Consider the following 13,907-nt stretch of genomic DNA (forward strand, 5'->3'; position numbering starts at 1 on the left):
TCCTTGTGGTCCTTAGAATTATCCAATACCTTTCCTAGACTATATCTTTCTTTACCATATTCTGGTGGAAAGTGGCAACTATACAGAGGATATCACCGGAGGATCGACTAATGGTACAGTTGTGCTTATAGGTTACACACCCTAGCAGAATTTATGATTTCTTTACAATTTTTCATAGAAATATGAAAGATAACACAAAAACTTTTCTTTCACTCATGGTTAGTGGTTGGCTGAAGCCATTTATTATCAAATAACTTTGTTTACTCTTTTTAAATCAGAATCACTACATAAACTACCCAAATGATTCTGATCAAAAGTTTACATACCCTAGTGATTTGGCCTGATAACATGCACACAACTTGACACAAATGTGTTTTATGGCCATCTAAGGAAACCATCTTCACCTGTGATGTTTGCTTGTTGGGTGTTATAAAAGGTCAGTGAGTTTCTGGACTCCTGACAGAGCCTTGCATCTTTCATCCAGGTGTGCTCCCCACCTGTACACACAATTGCAGTCTGGGCAGATTTTCCGATTTGTCCAGTTGTTCTTGGTGAAGGAGGCCAGCTGCCAATTGCACGCTGTGTTCTTACTCATGAAGTATTTAACCTTTGGGGACTCCTCAAAAAGTTCACATAGACAAAGTGTTCTACACAGAATGCCAGTCAACAATGAGCACAGCTGCCAAGTGCCAACAGAATCCAACAAAGTAACCTGGAAAGGTAATAACACCGTTCTATAGCTACAAACTCAAATGTCGTAATTATGCAGATTACTACTCAATTATGAATTTGTTACATGCATTTTAACTAGCCAATTAGCATAATTCTATTTGAACACACTTCCTCTCTAAACACACACTTGTCATTCCACATAGAGCTGATTAACAGCGACTGTTCCCAGCGTAAAATCACATGACTCTTGAATCTGTGCTGAGTGCATTTTCGACACTTATATGGGAACCATAATTAGTTCATTTCCAAGGCTGCAGGGCTGCTCTGGCTTCTTGCCAGGTAAGATGAATGTTCAGGGGCAGATTTATCAAGACAGGTGCACAGACCACATTCATGGTGGACACAGCGCTCCCTCCGGACACGCCATAGTGTAGGGGGGCTTCTTTTGTTTGATGTATAAGGGCTACCTATACTCTCTGTGGGAGACTCCTAGTTACCAATACTATCTGAGGACCAGTGCACACCAAAACCACTAGCAGATCCTCAAAACGCTAGAGGTTTTTGGAGCAGATTTCAGGGCGATTCTAGGCATGTTTAGAGACATTTTCTAAACATGCCTAGCGTTTTTTGGAGCATTTTGTGTAGCAGATTACAAATATTGTTATAGTAATGCTGTTACTGAACAGCTTCTGTAACAAAAACGCCTGGAAAACCGCTCTGATGAAGCGTTTTCCACAGCGGTTTGAGCTTTTGCTATACTTTACATTGAGGCAGAAACGCTTCTGCAAACCGCAAAAGTGCTGCAGGAGCCACATTTGCGGTTTGCTAAAAACCTCAAACCACTGGTGTGCACCATCCCATTGAAATACGATAGCCAAGCGGTTTCACAGGCGGAAGCGGTTTGGAAAACGCTTCAAAACCGCTCGGTGTGCACCAGGCCTGAGGCTTAGCTCACATCAAAAAATAAATAGCTAAGCGTAATTGCAAATGCTTAGCGCATTTTGTAGCGATTTGCAGTAGCGATTTCGGGCATGTGCCTATCGATTTTCTATTTATGCCTAGCGATTTCTGAGCATTTGGTTGTAGTGGTTTTGTAGTTCTTGTAAACGTTGGGGTTGATTCACAAAGGTTATTTATTTTTCACCTTAACTGTAAGGAGTGCTAAGGCAGGAGATAAACAAATAAGGAGAGATAATTCATGAGATATTTAGATAATGAGAGCTAAACCATGATTTAAGGAGAGTTATATAACAAATTAAGTCAGTTAAAGATTTATACAACAAATGAAGTCAGTTAAAGAGAGCTAAACCATGATTTAAAGGACTTACGAGCTCAAATGATAAAAAAAAGTTAAATACCTTTTTAAATTCTGTATGTATGGAGGACGCCATTGATGCCCTCCCATTCATTCTGCCTTGCCCCGCTTCAATGCCCTCCCCCCCCCACCCCCCGTCGGGTCCCAACCCCACCAAACGGGTCGGGTTAAAATTCCCCACTCAATATGGCCACCACAGATGGCCGCAGCTGTGCAGTCCGCATAGATGTGATTGCGGCTGCGCAGCTCTAGGGCCTCCTCCCGCCGCATCATCGATCAGTCATGGATAGAGATTTGTAAGCCTCTAATTTTCTGGTCATGATCATGTGTTAAACTAGGAAGTCATCTCAGCAAATCAGAGGCTTACAAATCTATCAGCTTATCAAACTGATCATGTGCTTCTCCATGAGTTCTCCAAGGCTGGGCCATCTCTAGTCATGGATTGATGACGCGTCTATGCAGACTGCACAGCCGCGGCCATACTGAGTGGGGAATTTTAACCCGACCTGGGGAGGGGCTATTGAAGCGGGGGCAAGGCGGAATGAATGGGAGGGCGTCGATGGCGTCATCCATACATAAAGAATTTAAAAAGGTATTTAACTTTTTTTTTCATCATTTGAGCTCCTACGTCCTTTAAGTCAGTTATAGTCTCCATCCAAAAATCAAAAACCCTTCAGCGCTGCTGTAAAGAAAAGAAAAGTTATATTTACCTGCGGAGTCTCGTCCCACAAAGCCGTCCCGAAGTCCCTGCATCACTCCACTTCTGGTGCCTGGCCCCGCCTACCCTCTCTCCTCGGGGGAAAAAACGCCAAGCTATTTACTGCAGTAAAGAGAATGCCAGTCGACAATGAGCACAGCTGCCAACAGAATGCAACAAAGTAACCAGGAAAGGTAATAACACAGTTCTATGTAGTAAATAGCTTGGCGTTTTTTCTCCGAGGAGAGAGGGTAGGCGGGGCCAGGCGCCGGAAGTGGAGTGATGCAGGGCTGGGGCTTCGGGACGGCTTCGTGGGACAAGACTCTGCAGGTAAATATCACTTTTCTATACAGCAGCACTGAAGGGTTTTTAAGTTTTGGCTGCAGATGCACTTTAAAGGGAAGGTCCAAGGAAAAAAAAATCAAGATCTACTTACCCGGGGCTTCCTCCAGCCCCTGACAGCCAATATGTCCCTCACCGCAGACCTGGTGTCCCGGGGTCCCCTCCAGTGCAGATTCTGACCTCGCCACAAAAAATGCTGATGCTGACCTCGCCTTGACACAAAAAAAGGATTATGTATAAGTAAAACCTACCTCTGCATTTTATTACCACTTCATCAAGTTGGTTCCTGAAACAACATCTCCATGTGACTAAAGGAACCTCAGTATTTTTTATGTTTGTTTTTTTGTAGCCTTCATTCCCTTCTAGGTCATGTGACCTACACCATTAAAAAGGAAAGTCTAGCTTTTTAGAATCATGTTTAACATTTTATTCATATCTTATATCACCAGTGGCAGAGGAAGGGAGGCTACAGTGTAAAAATTCTAGAGGGGTTTATATTGTTCTTCATATACAAAAATGACATCCCAGCAAAATGAAAAAAAAAAAAGCAACCGGCAGACTGCTTTATGTTTATATACATTACAACAGAAATACAACAAGACAACAGGCGGCTGACTGAGCCATCTGTGTGAATAACCCTGTAATAGAGAACTGGCTAGGAAGAGTTTGGAGAAAGGCTGTATGCCCCGCCCTCCTCCCAGCACTGCCAGGGAACGGTGCTCCTACCTCCCCAGGCCACTAGTAAAAGATGGTATTGATGAGTATCACAGTAATTTATGGCCAGTTTCTGGCTGTGCTGCTAAATAGTAAAACAAATAACGAGTTCTACGAAGTGCATGGGTACAAAGCAGGATTCTAGGAAAGCTGGGAAGTCCCGCAAATCAGAGGTAAAATTTTGATTGTAATTTTGTAGGGTGGATTCACACTGTATCAGTTGCATTGTAGAATGATTCTGCATGTCAACTCACTGCCCACACAATTCTATGGGCCTGATCACAGTACTGCATTGTAATGGATCACGTTATTCTAACTCGAAGCACAAAGGCTTTGTATTAAAGTCTATGCCCAGTGCCCATTGCAGTTCACACACATAAGTCTACGTTCACAGTGACAGTTGCGTCACGTTCCCTGTAATAGCGGAAATGCAATGCAACGAAATGGGAAAGCAGTGCCGCACGTTATCCAAGTGCTGCGTCGCTTCCTACAGTGAAGCATACACTCAATGAAACGTATGCTTTACTGTACTGTTAGCGCCAGAGTTACAGCACTCCGCCAAAACGCACCACCACAATGGCTGTACTGTGAACGTCACATTGCTTCTGCATTGCAATAGCCCACTGTGAACCTAGCCTAAGGCATAAGTGATGCAATGTGAATTCAGCCTAGGTAAACCTATATATAAGTGTGTATAAAATATTTAAAATGAGGCTCTGAACAATAATACAGTGTACATATTAGCCACACTTCAGACTGACATCACCACATTTTAAAACGGAAAGCAACTGATATAGCGTAAATGGGCCCTCAGTTGCTCTCAGTTATAACTGAAAGGACAACTGATTTTTAAAGTAATGTCCATGTTTCCCAATGGCTCAGTTCACACTATACGGGTTTTAACTGAAAGCTTTTCCCCAATGCACTTCTATGGAAAAAACTCAAAATGCATATGTGTTAGTACGCGTTGGTAGTGACAAGCAGAAATTACGCCCATGCGTAATTACCCATCGTAATACGCATTTACACATCGTAATCATAATGCGAAATTTTGGGGGAATAGCGTAATTAAGTTCGTAGTTTATTGTTTCCATTCGTAATTACGCATGAATTTACGCGTAATTTAGTGCCAACGTTGGCGGTAAATAGAAAAACCCTCGTACATGCTATTGCTACCAAAATTGCTACATATGTTAAGAAGAATAGTGGGTACAAGTTACAAAAAGAATTGTTCAAAAAGTCTTTTTGAAAAATGATGTAGCATATATGTGTATGTAGCAATTTTGGCAGCTATAGCATGTATGGGTGCTTTGCAATTCACCGCCAAGTTGGCACGAAATTCCCCGCAAATTACTCGTAAATTCATGTGTAATTACGAATGATTATAGAAAGTCAACTGGATTACGAATTTGTAATTACGTATAGGCGTAACTGTGAAAATGTACGCATAATTTTGCGTAATTAGCAGATTACGACTATCACTACACATTGGTATGCATTTTTTCCATAGCAGTGCATTGTGAAAAAGCTTTTTCAGTTAAAACGCGTATAGTGGGAACTAAGCCATAGGAATACATGGACATTACTTTGCAAATCAGTTTTCTTTCAGTTATAACTGAGAGCAACTGATTTTGTAATCTTGGTGCAGATCAGCCAATAAGGGTCAAGTTCAAGTGTGATAATCCTTTAGGGCCTGTTTCCACTTGTGTGGTGGGAATCGCCTCGGTAAAAATTTGCATGCGGATGTGAATTTCGCATGCGGTTGTATGCGAATTTTCATGCGAATTCGCATGGATGACAATGTATGCGAATTTAACCATGGCAGTGCCTAAGTGCTTTTCCAGCGATTTGCATACCAAAACCGCATGCGAATTTCCTATTAAATACATCGTATGCGAATCGCATAGCGGTATGTGGTATGCGAATTCTGATGGCTCTGCCGTGCAGATTTTTTCGGCACAGAAAAACGCTCAGAAATCCTGACAAGTGGAAACAGTCCCATCCACTTGTATTGTCTATGTGAATCTGCATGCAGGAAACGCATGCATATTCACTTTAGTGGAAACGGGCCCTGAGGCTCATTTTTGTCTGCTGATGTGTTACACAACTTTGGAAGCGATCTGAATGCTGATAAGGATCATTACTACATCTGGGGAATGGGATTATTTGGCAGTGTTACAGCATTGCACTGAGCTCACAAATTGCTAACATTTCTGCAGATCCACAACATATAGGCAGAAGACCTTTCATAGCAATAAAAAAAAAAACACAAATTGGACATTTTTTGATAACTTGCAATGTTAGATTTTATTAACTGCTGAGTGTTAGGTCAGGTGTTGTTTTAGGCTACTTACACACCAGGACATTGCGTTTAGGGGACGTTATAGGGCACATAACGTGCCCCTAACGCAACGCCTGGTGCTCTCTGATGTGGACGTCAGAGTGAGCCGCGTTGTGCAGCTCACTCTGGCGTCCGTGATGCCGTGATGCGTACTCTTGGACGCATGCGGCATCACGTGGTCCCGCCCGGCCAATCGCCGCACAGAGCGGCCACTCCAGGAAGTAAACACTGCACGTCACACCGTGCAGTGAATATTAATTAGCCATGTGCCTGGCCGCTCCCCACTCCTCCCCAACACTACTGACCATGTGTGCACAGTCTAACGCGGCTTAGCCGCGCATAACGCACAGCATGCAGCACTCTCAACGGATGTGCTGCGTTACAATGTAACGCAACGTGGGCACTGTGAATGGGCTGATTGATTTTTCATTACTGTGCGGTGGGGCTGTGTTACAGGCTGCACTAACGTGCGCCTGTAACGTCTTACTGTGAAAGCAGCCTTAAAGGTAACCTGAACCGAGTAAAGTTATTTAAAATAAACACATGATGTACCTGCAAATGAATATTACATACTTACCTTGCTGTCAGGTCCACTCAGAAGCTCACCATTATCGTCTAACAATGATCCCTTCCAGCTCTGACAAGATTTTGTCAGACCTGAAATATATCAGTTGCTGCCAGTTATATATCAGTTGCTGTCAGTTATAGCTGAAAGGACAACTGATGTACAAGGTAATGTCCATGTTTCCTTATGGCTCGAGTGGGCAATCTTACAGTTTGAGGGCTGGAACCCACAGGAGCGCTTTTGGCAGCGTTTGCCAAAACGCTGGGCTAATGTTAATGGATGGGGCAACTTCCACAGGAGCGTTTGCGTTTCTCAGAAACGCAAACGCAGGACGTGCAGCATTTTGGGAGCGTTAGCGCTTCAATGTAAAGTATTGAACCGCTAGCGGAAACGCTCAGCAAAACCTAAACTGAGCGGTTTTGCTAGCGTTTTGCGGTTCAGCACACTGTAACAAAATGAAAAATAATTCACAGGACCAATCAGGATAAAAACGCAAAACGCAAAACGCTAGGCACCCGCTGGGGAAAAAAATACAATGTTGCAAAACACGACCAAAAACGCGCATGAATCCGCTTGCAAACCGCTCAGACAAAACGCTAGCGGTTGCGTTTTGCGTTTGCGGTTTTCAGTGGGTTCCAGGCCTAACAGTGTGCTGACCCCAAACCTGTTATGTGGTCATCACCATTTTTAAAATGGAGGATGAAGAATTCCATCAATCACAGTGGATAAACAGGACATGGGAGAGGAGAAACAGATTGATGAGTAGACTACACAGAGTTAAGTATGACCTGTGTATGTCTATTTTGACTTGTAATTTTCAGTTCAGGTTTGCGTTAAAGGGATCCTTAAGAAAAAAAGTTTCACTTAGGGCCCTTTCAGATCACAAATGCGGATGGCCATGCGTGCGGAACGCGTGCGGACCACAACGCGTACGAACGCACGCCATCCGCGTTTGTGTGTGTTGCGTGGCTGATCCGATCACTGAAAAGTGAATGGGTCAGCCGCGCGTTTTGTCAAAATCTGCGTGCAGCCATCCTGTGCCCACGCAGCTACTCGCCGATGCTCTGGTCTCCCACCACAGGTTAGTTTCATTTTCGCCGACTCACTGCACCTGCGCAGCTCTGGCCACGCGTTTCCTTATTTGCGTTGACGTCCGCAATGGCGTCCTGCACCTTACCGTTGCATTTCCCGTGTCAAAGTATGCCGTGGTCATTGACCAAACTAAATTGAGTGACACATGCATTATGCTGCATACACACTTGAGATAAAAGTCTCTGGAAAAGGCAAGATCACAGACCAATTATACCCCATTCCATGTAGTATGAGAGCCATACCTTCACAGTCTATTCTATGGAGCTGCACTCCCCATCAGATAAAATCTTTGCAAGATGCTGCACACAAAGATGCCCGTACACATTCAAAAGATCATTATCTGCAAAAGATCTCTTCCTGCAATAGATCCATTCCTTCAAAATGCATTCATAGTCTATGAGATCTGCAGATCATCATACACACCTTGTTAAGCAGGCAATCATCTGCAGATCAGATCCACCAGGATGGATTTTCAGATCTGCAGATGATTGCCAGATATGCAGATGATGTCTGTTAAACAAGGTGTGTATGAGGATCTGCAGATCTCATAGACTATGAATGCATTTTCCAGGAATGGATCTATTGCAGGAAGAGATCTTTTGCAGATAATGATCTTTTGAATGTGTAAGGGCATCTTTGTGTGCAGCATCTTGCAAAGATTTCTGTCTGATGGGGAGTTCAGCTCCATAGAATAGACTGTGTAGAGTATGGCTCTCATACTACATGGAATGGGGTAAAATTGGTCTGTGATCTTGCCTTTTCCAGAGACTTTTATCTCAAGTGTGTATGCAGCATTACTTCCTGTTAGCGTACAAACAGTACGCACAGGAAAATAATGTGTGGGGACATCTTGTGGCCAAATAGTAAAATTACTTCTACATACATTATTTTTTTTCAAATAAATACATAGCCCATTAAAATTAACCCCTTACCTCCCCCACTCTTCCATAGTGACCAAAATAAATCATATGCATATAAAAAAATTATAATAAAAAAAAAAACATAAATAGTTACCTTAGGGACTTAGCTATTTTTTTTTAATATGTGTAATGATCTGCTCAGCTGTCTGCACAGGCAGACAGCTTTTTGACCATTCTTTAGGTCTGAGTGTTGCAGGTCTCTGGAAAAGAGACCTGTCTTCACTCTGCAAATTTCAGAGTTGCTCTGCTGGTGAGGAATTTGCATCCACTTGTCATGCAAACTGCTTAGCTGCTTCCTTTGATGGCTTGCAGTATAAATGCCATTTCTTCCCAGAATTTCCTGCTGGTCATGATGATTTGTTCCTGCTAACTTGCCTGGAGTCTCAGCCCTCCGCTCATTGTTGTCTATTATTGCTAGCTTAGACTAGATACCCTTTGGGAATGCTCCTTGCATTCCTGTTTAGTGCAGTCAGGATTGTGTATATTTGTACTGCCTATTCTGTTGTGTCTTGTTCTTGCGATTGCACTGTCGCAAGCGGTTGGCGGTAACGAATCGTTCTGTCTTTCCATTGCGATTGTTCTGTCGCCGGCGGCGGCGATAGAACACCGCTCTGTCTGTTTGGATCGCACTCGCTCTTGCGGAATAGCAGTGGACCCTTTCAGTTCTGTTCCCGTGTACGGATCGCACTCGCTCTTGCGGAAGATTAGTGGATCCTATCTGTCCTATTCCTGTGTACGGATCACACTCGTTCTTGCGGAAGAGCAGAGGATCCAATCTGACTTGTTCCCGATTAGCAAGCGTTTCTGTTGTTTGTTTGTTTGTGTTTCTAGGTTCATTTGATAGTTAGGGTTGGCGTGTTTTGTCTCTGTTACGCTTCTCGTGCGGAGACCGCGCCATTAACGTGTTTTGTCACTGTTGCACTTTTTGTGCGGCGACCACGTTTAGATAGCACGTTTGTTATTTTCTTTGGCGTTCTGATCATTATTGTTTACTGTGTCTTTCTTCCTACGTCTATGCTCTGTCTTTACTCAGTCTTGTGTCGCTGTTAGCAATCGCCATTCGTGCGATTGCTTTCCCACTTGGTTTTCGCTGTTGTGTGTTCGCCGTCGCCGGGTGGCGACTAGATTGGTGGACATACATACATTCTATCTCTGTGCTTATTCAGTCTTGTGTCGCTGTTGGCAATCGCCATTTCTTGCAATTGTTTTCCCACTTGATCTTGTGTGTTCACCGTCGCCGGGTGGCGACTGGATTGGTGGACATACATACATCTGTGCTCACTCTCTTTCACTAGGGGCTATCCTGCCCTGCATTGCTTCCTCTCGTACAATTCCTGTCTGGCGTCTGTGGCAGTGCAGAGGATTTATTCCTCTGCACTCCACAGCTCCATCTGCCAGTGGGAATTCTCCCTCTACAGGTGCATTGCACCACAGCTGGGTTCTGTTATTCAGGCGTTTGTGGAGGATTTCCGCAGTGTCAGCGCACATCTTGTGCGCTGACCACGGAGATAATTCCACATTCGTTACAATATGTATGTCATGGGGGTAAATTACTATAATTTTTTCTAGTAAGAGCTTGCAATTAGTGATGTACGCAAAACTGAAAAAATACACCTTTATTTCCAAATAAAGTATTGTTACAATACATTGCACTAGGGGCATAATTTAAATAAATGTTGTAATAACTGGGACAAATGGGCACGTAAATGTGCAGCATTTACCCACAGTAGCATGTATTAATTTAAAACTATAATGGTCGAAAACTGAAAAAGATTTTTTTTTTTATTATTATTATTCCCATTAAAATGCATCCTATCACTGTGTTTGTGTGTCCATGCATTTGAGCTAGTGCGCATGTGCAGCACGGACAGCCGTTGGGACAGGAGGACTGGGCCAGGGAGCCGGGCAGGCGTATGCATGGTGGACAGGTGCACATGCGGCGGACAGGTGCGCGCTGCGGACGAGGTGGCACAGGCATGCGCACCAACATGCGGCGCTGGCAGCGATGTCACAGAGGCCTACAGCCCGTTTTTAACCGGGCTTAGGTCAATTAGTTTAAAATAAAATGGATCTTAGCAAAATTACCACCCAAAGAAAGCCTGATTGGTGGCAAAAAAACAAAACAAAATATAGATCATTTTGTTGTGATAAGTTGTGATAAACTGTCATTGTCGGTCGGGCATGCACTTGGCAGAGATTTTCATCCGATTCTGATTATAATAATCAAATTGATCACCGCCAAGTTGCCTTATGTATGGCCAGTTGGCCACCATTAGAGGCAGAGGATCAGCAGAATAGCCAGGCAACTGGTGTTGTTTAAAAGGAAATAAATATGGCAGCCTCCATATCCCAGGGAAAATAAAGTGAGAGGAAAACAGAGGCTGCCATTATTGTTCCCTTATAAACCATGTCAGTTGCCTGGCTGTCTTGCTGAGCTTAAAGAGACACTTAAGTCAGAAAAAAAAGAGTTTTACTCACCTGGGGCTTCTACCAGCCCCCTGCAGCAGTCCTGTGCCCACGCAGCCACTCACTGATGCTCTGGTCCCCCACTGACAGCTAGTTTCGTTTTTGCCGACAGGCTCGTCAGGACTGGCCACGCGTAGCTTTTTCCGCATTCCCGACTGTAATTAGCGCTATTGCGGGCCGCAATACATACAAAAATACGCGTTGCCGCATTACGAACGCATAGATATGCGGCAACGCTAAGCAATTTGCATGACATTTTTGTACGTGTTGCGGCCCGCAATAGCACTAATTACAGCCGGGAATGCAGAAAAAGTTAGCGTGGCCAGTCGGGCCTGTCGGCAAAAACGAAACTAGCTGGCAACGGGGGACCAGAGCATCAGTGAGTGGCTGCGTGGGCACAGGACTGCTGCAGGGGGATGGTAGAAGCCCCAGGTGAGTAAAACTCATTTTTTTTTCTGACTTAAGGTTTACTTTTAAAAGGATATCAGAGATAAAAACAAAACAGAATAAAAAAAACAGACAAACGAAAAACAGTTAGGCCCCTCTTACCCTTACTGTGTTGCATTCCATCTCAAACAAAACCAATTGTCTGGCAGTCCTGCTGGTCCTGTGTCTCTTATACTCAGAACATAGCTCCCAACTGTCCCTCTTTTGGAGGGACAGTCCCTCTTTGGGAGCCCCGTCCCTCTGTCCTCATCATTTGTCCCTCTTTCAGGACTTTGTCTCTCTTTCTATGTAAATATATATATATATGTATCTACTAAAATATGTGTTGGATTGAAGTTTATTCCCATCCTTTACATTGATATATTACTAATTTTAAAATGTTACTATAAAGGTAAATGAACCAGGATAGAAAGGACCAGTGTGGCTTGAATTATAAAACAATAGATTTTTCTTATGAAATGTTTATGGTATGTGTGGCTAGCGTGTGATGGGGCGTAATCAGGGGTGTGGCAAGGGCGTGGCTTAACTGTCCCTCTTTCTCATCTCAAAAAGCTGGGAGGTATGTCAGAACCACTATGCAGGTCAAATGCTATGACTAAACTGTGACAGTACTAACTTCGTGCATGTTTCAGGTGTGTGATTCAGACATTACTGAAGCCAGGAAGATCAAACAGACATAGTCCATAGATCTCTAATTACAGTCACTTTACAGAAAAAAACATGATCTTAAGCATTCTAGGACTGAACGTCTAGAAAGGAGTAGGACTACCCTCTAGAGGGAGCTAATGCACAACTGTTCTCCCAATTAGTACAATTATACAACTATTCAGATGTGCATGTATGATAATATGAACTGTTCAATCTCAAATGCATAGCTTAACTAATGTATCATGTAAATCCATGCCACTGGAATATATAAGTTATTTACAGAATTATATACGCGTATGTTAGCTATTTACTATATTGGATCATGTGCAGACATGTCTGGCTGAAAGGGATACTTTGTCAACCTCGCATTCTGATTAGCACAGTGCACTGGTATTTTTATAAACAGGTATCATAATACATGAAGAGTAGTCTACTATTATTTTATTCTAAACTATGCAGCCTCCCTCTTATGAACCACTGGATGCTATCAGGGCTGCTGAGTGTTATTATGAGTCAGTGTCCAGTAAACCTGGAGTGAGAAAAGTATGGAGGCTGCTCAGGGCCGGTTCTAGACTTTTTGCTGCCTGAGGCAAACTTGTGAGGATGCTTGTTCTCACATGACATGCTGCAGCTCAACACAGTAGCACCCTGGCTGGCTGTGAGTCTGTGACAAACTGCTCACCCTTAGCCACTCCATTCCTCCTCAGTCAGGACAGCAAATCCACCTCCTCTATTCTGCTGTGCAATGCTAATGAAACATTGTTGCTCTCCTGCCTCCCCTCTCCTCACTCACTGTCAGACTCCTCACACAGCACAACAAGCTGCTTTTCCCCAATGATGACCTCTTCACCTTGCTGGCTCTCCTGTCGCTTCTCCTCCTACTCTGACTGCATGCTGTTAGTGTAAACACAGTACAAACATGCTGCCCATGCAATCTCTGCGCCTGATGCAAATGTTTCACCTAGCTTCATGGGAGAAACGGCCTTGAGGCTACCAATGTTATTTCCATTCAAAACATGACAGTTACTAGTCCACTTGTTCTGAGTCACGTATCAGTATTGTTATTATTATGCATTTATATTTTATTATATTATTATCTTTATTATTTTAATAGTGCTGATATTTTCCACAGCAGTGTATACAGTTAGGCAGGGTTCACACCCATGCAATTCTGAACGCAATTTGCAGCAGTTTAAAGATGCAATTTTCAATGCATTGCGCCATGAATGTCAGTGCTATAAGGTTTTATGCGCTGTGATTGCATTTTTGCAAGATATGGGAGAGGAGCTTGAAGCCGCATTGAGAAATCACACAAAAATTGTACTTCAGCAAGCAAATTGTGTGCGCTCTTATTGACTATACCTTAAGGTGCCCATACACTCGTCAGATTGGCAGCAGACAGATAAGAAATGCATCTGATGATCTATCTGATGCGTTTGTAGAACATTTTTTACCAGGATAGAATTCCAATAGATTTCAGTTTGAAATCTGTTGAAATTCGATCTGATGGCATTTTTTTGCCATCAGATTTCCATTAAGGCCAATGCAAACTGATAAGCAATCTCATCAGATCGACCTAAATTTTCCACCCTGCTAGTTCGATGGAAATCCATCGAAATCGATCGAAATCGGCCGTCGATCGGTCGATTGGCCAACCGATTTGCGATCGATCGATCGATCGATCGATC

General features: G+C 43.4%; 1 protein-coding gene across 2 annotated transcripts in view; it reads left to right on the plus strand.

The window, feature by feature from the left end:
• RHOBTB1 (Rho related BTB domain containing 1) overlaps positions 1–13,907 on the plus strand; it is a 127,573-nt gene that overhangs the window by 23,454 nt on the left and 90,212 nt on the right. The window lies entirely within an intron of this gene.

This window comes from Hyperolius riggenbachi, chromosome 10, assembly GCF_040937935.1.
Source record: "Hyperolius riggenbachi isolate aHypRig1 chromosome 10, aHypRig1.pri, whole genome shotgun sequence".
Classification (NCBI taxonomy): domain Eukaryota; kingdom Metazoa; phylum Chordata; class Amphibia; order Anura; family Hyperoliidae; genus Hyperolius; species Hyperolius riggenbachi.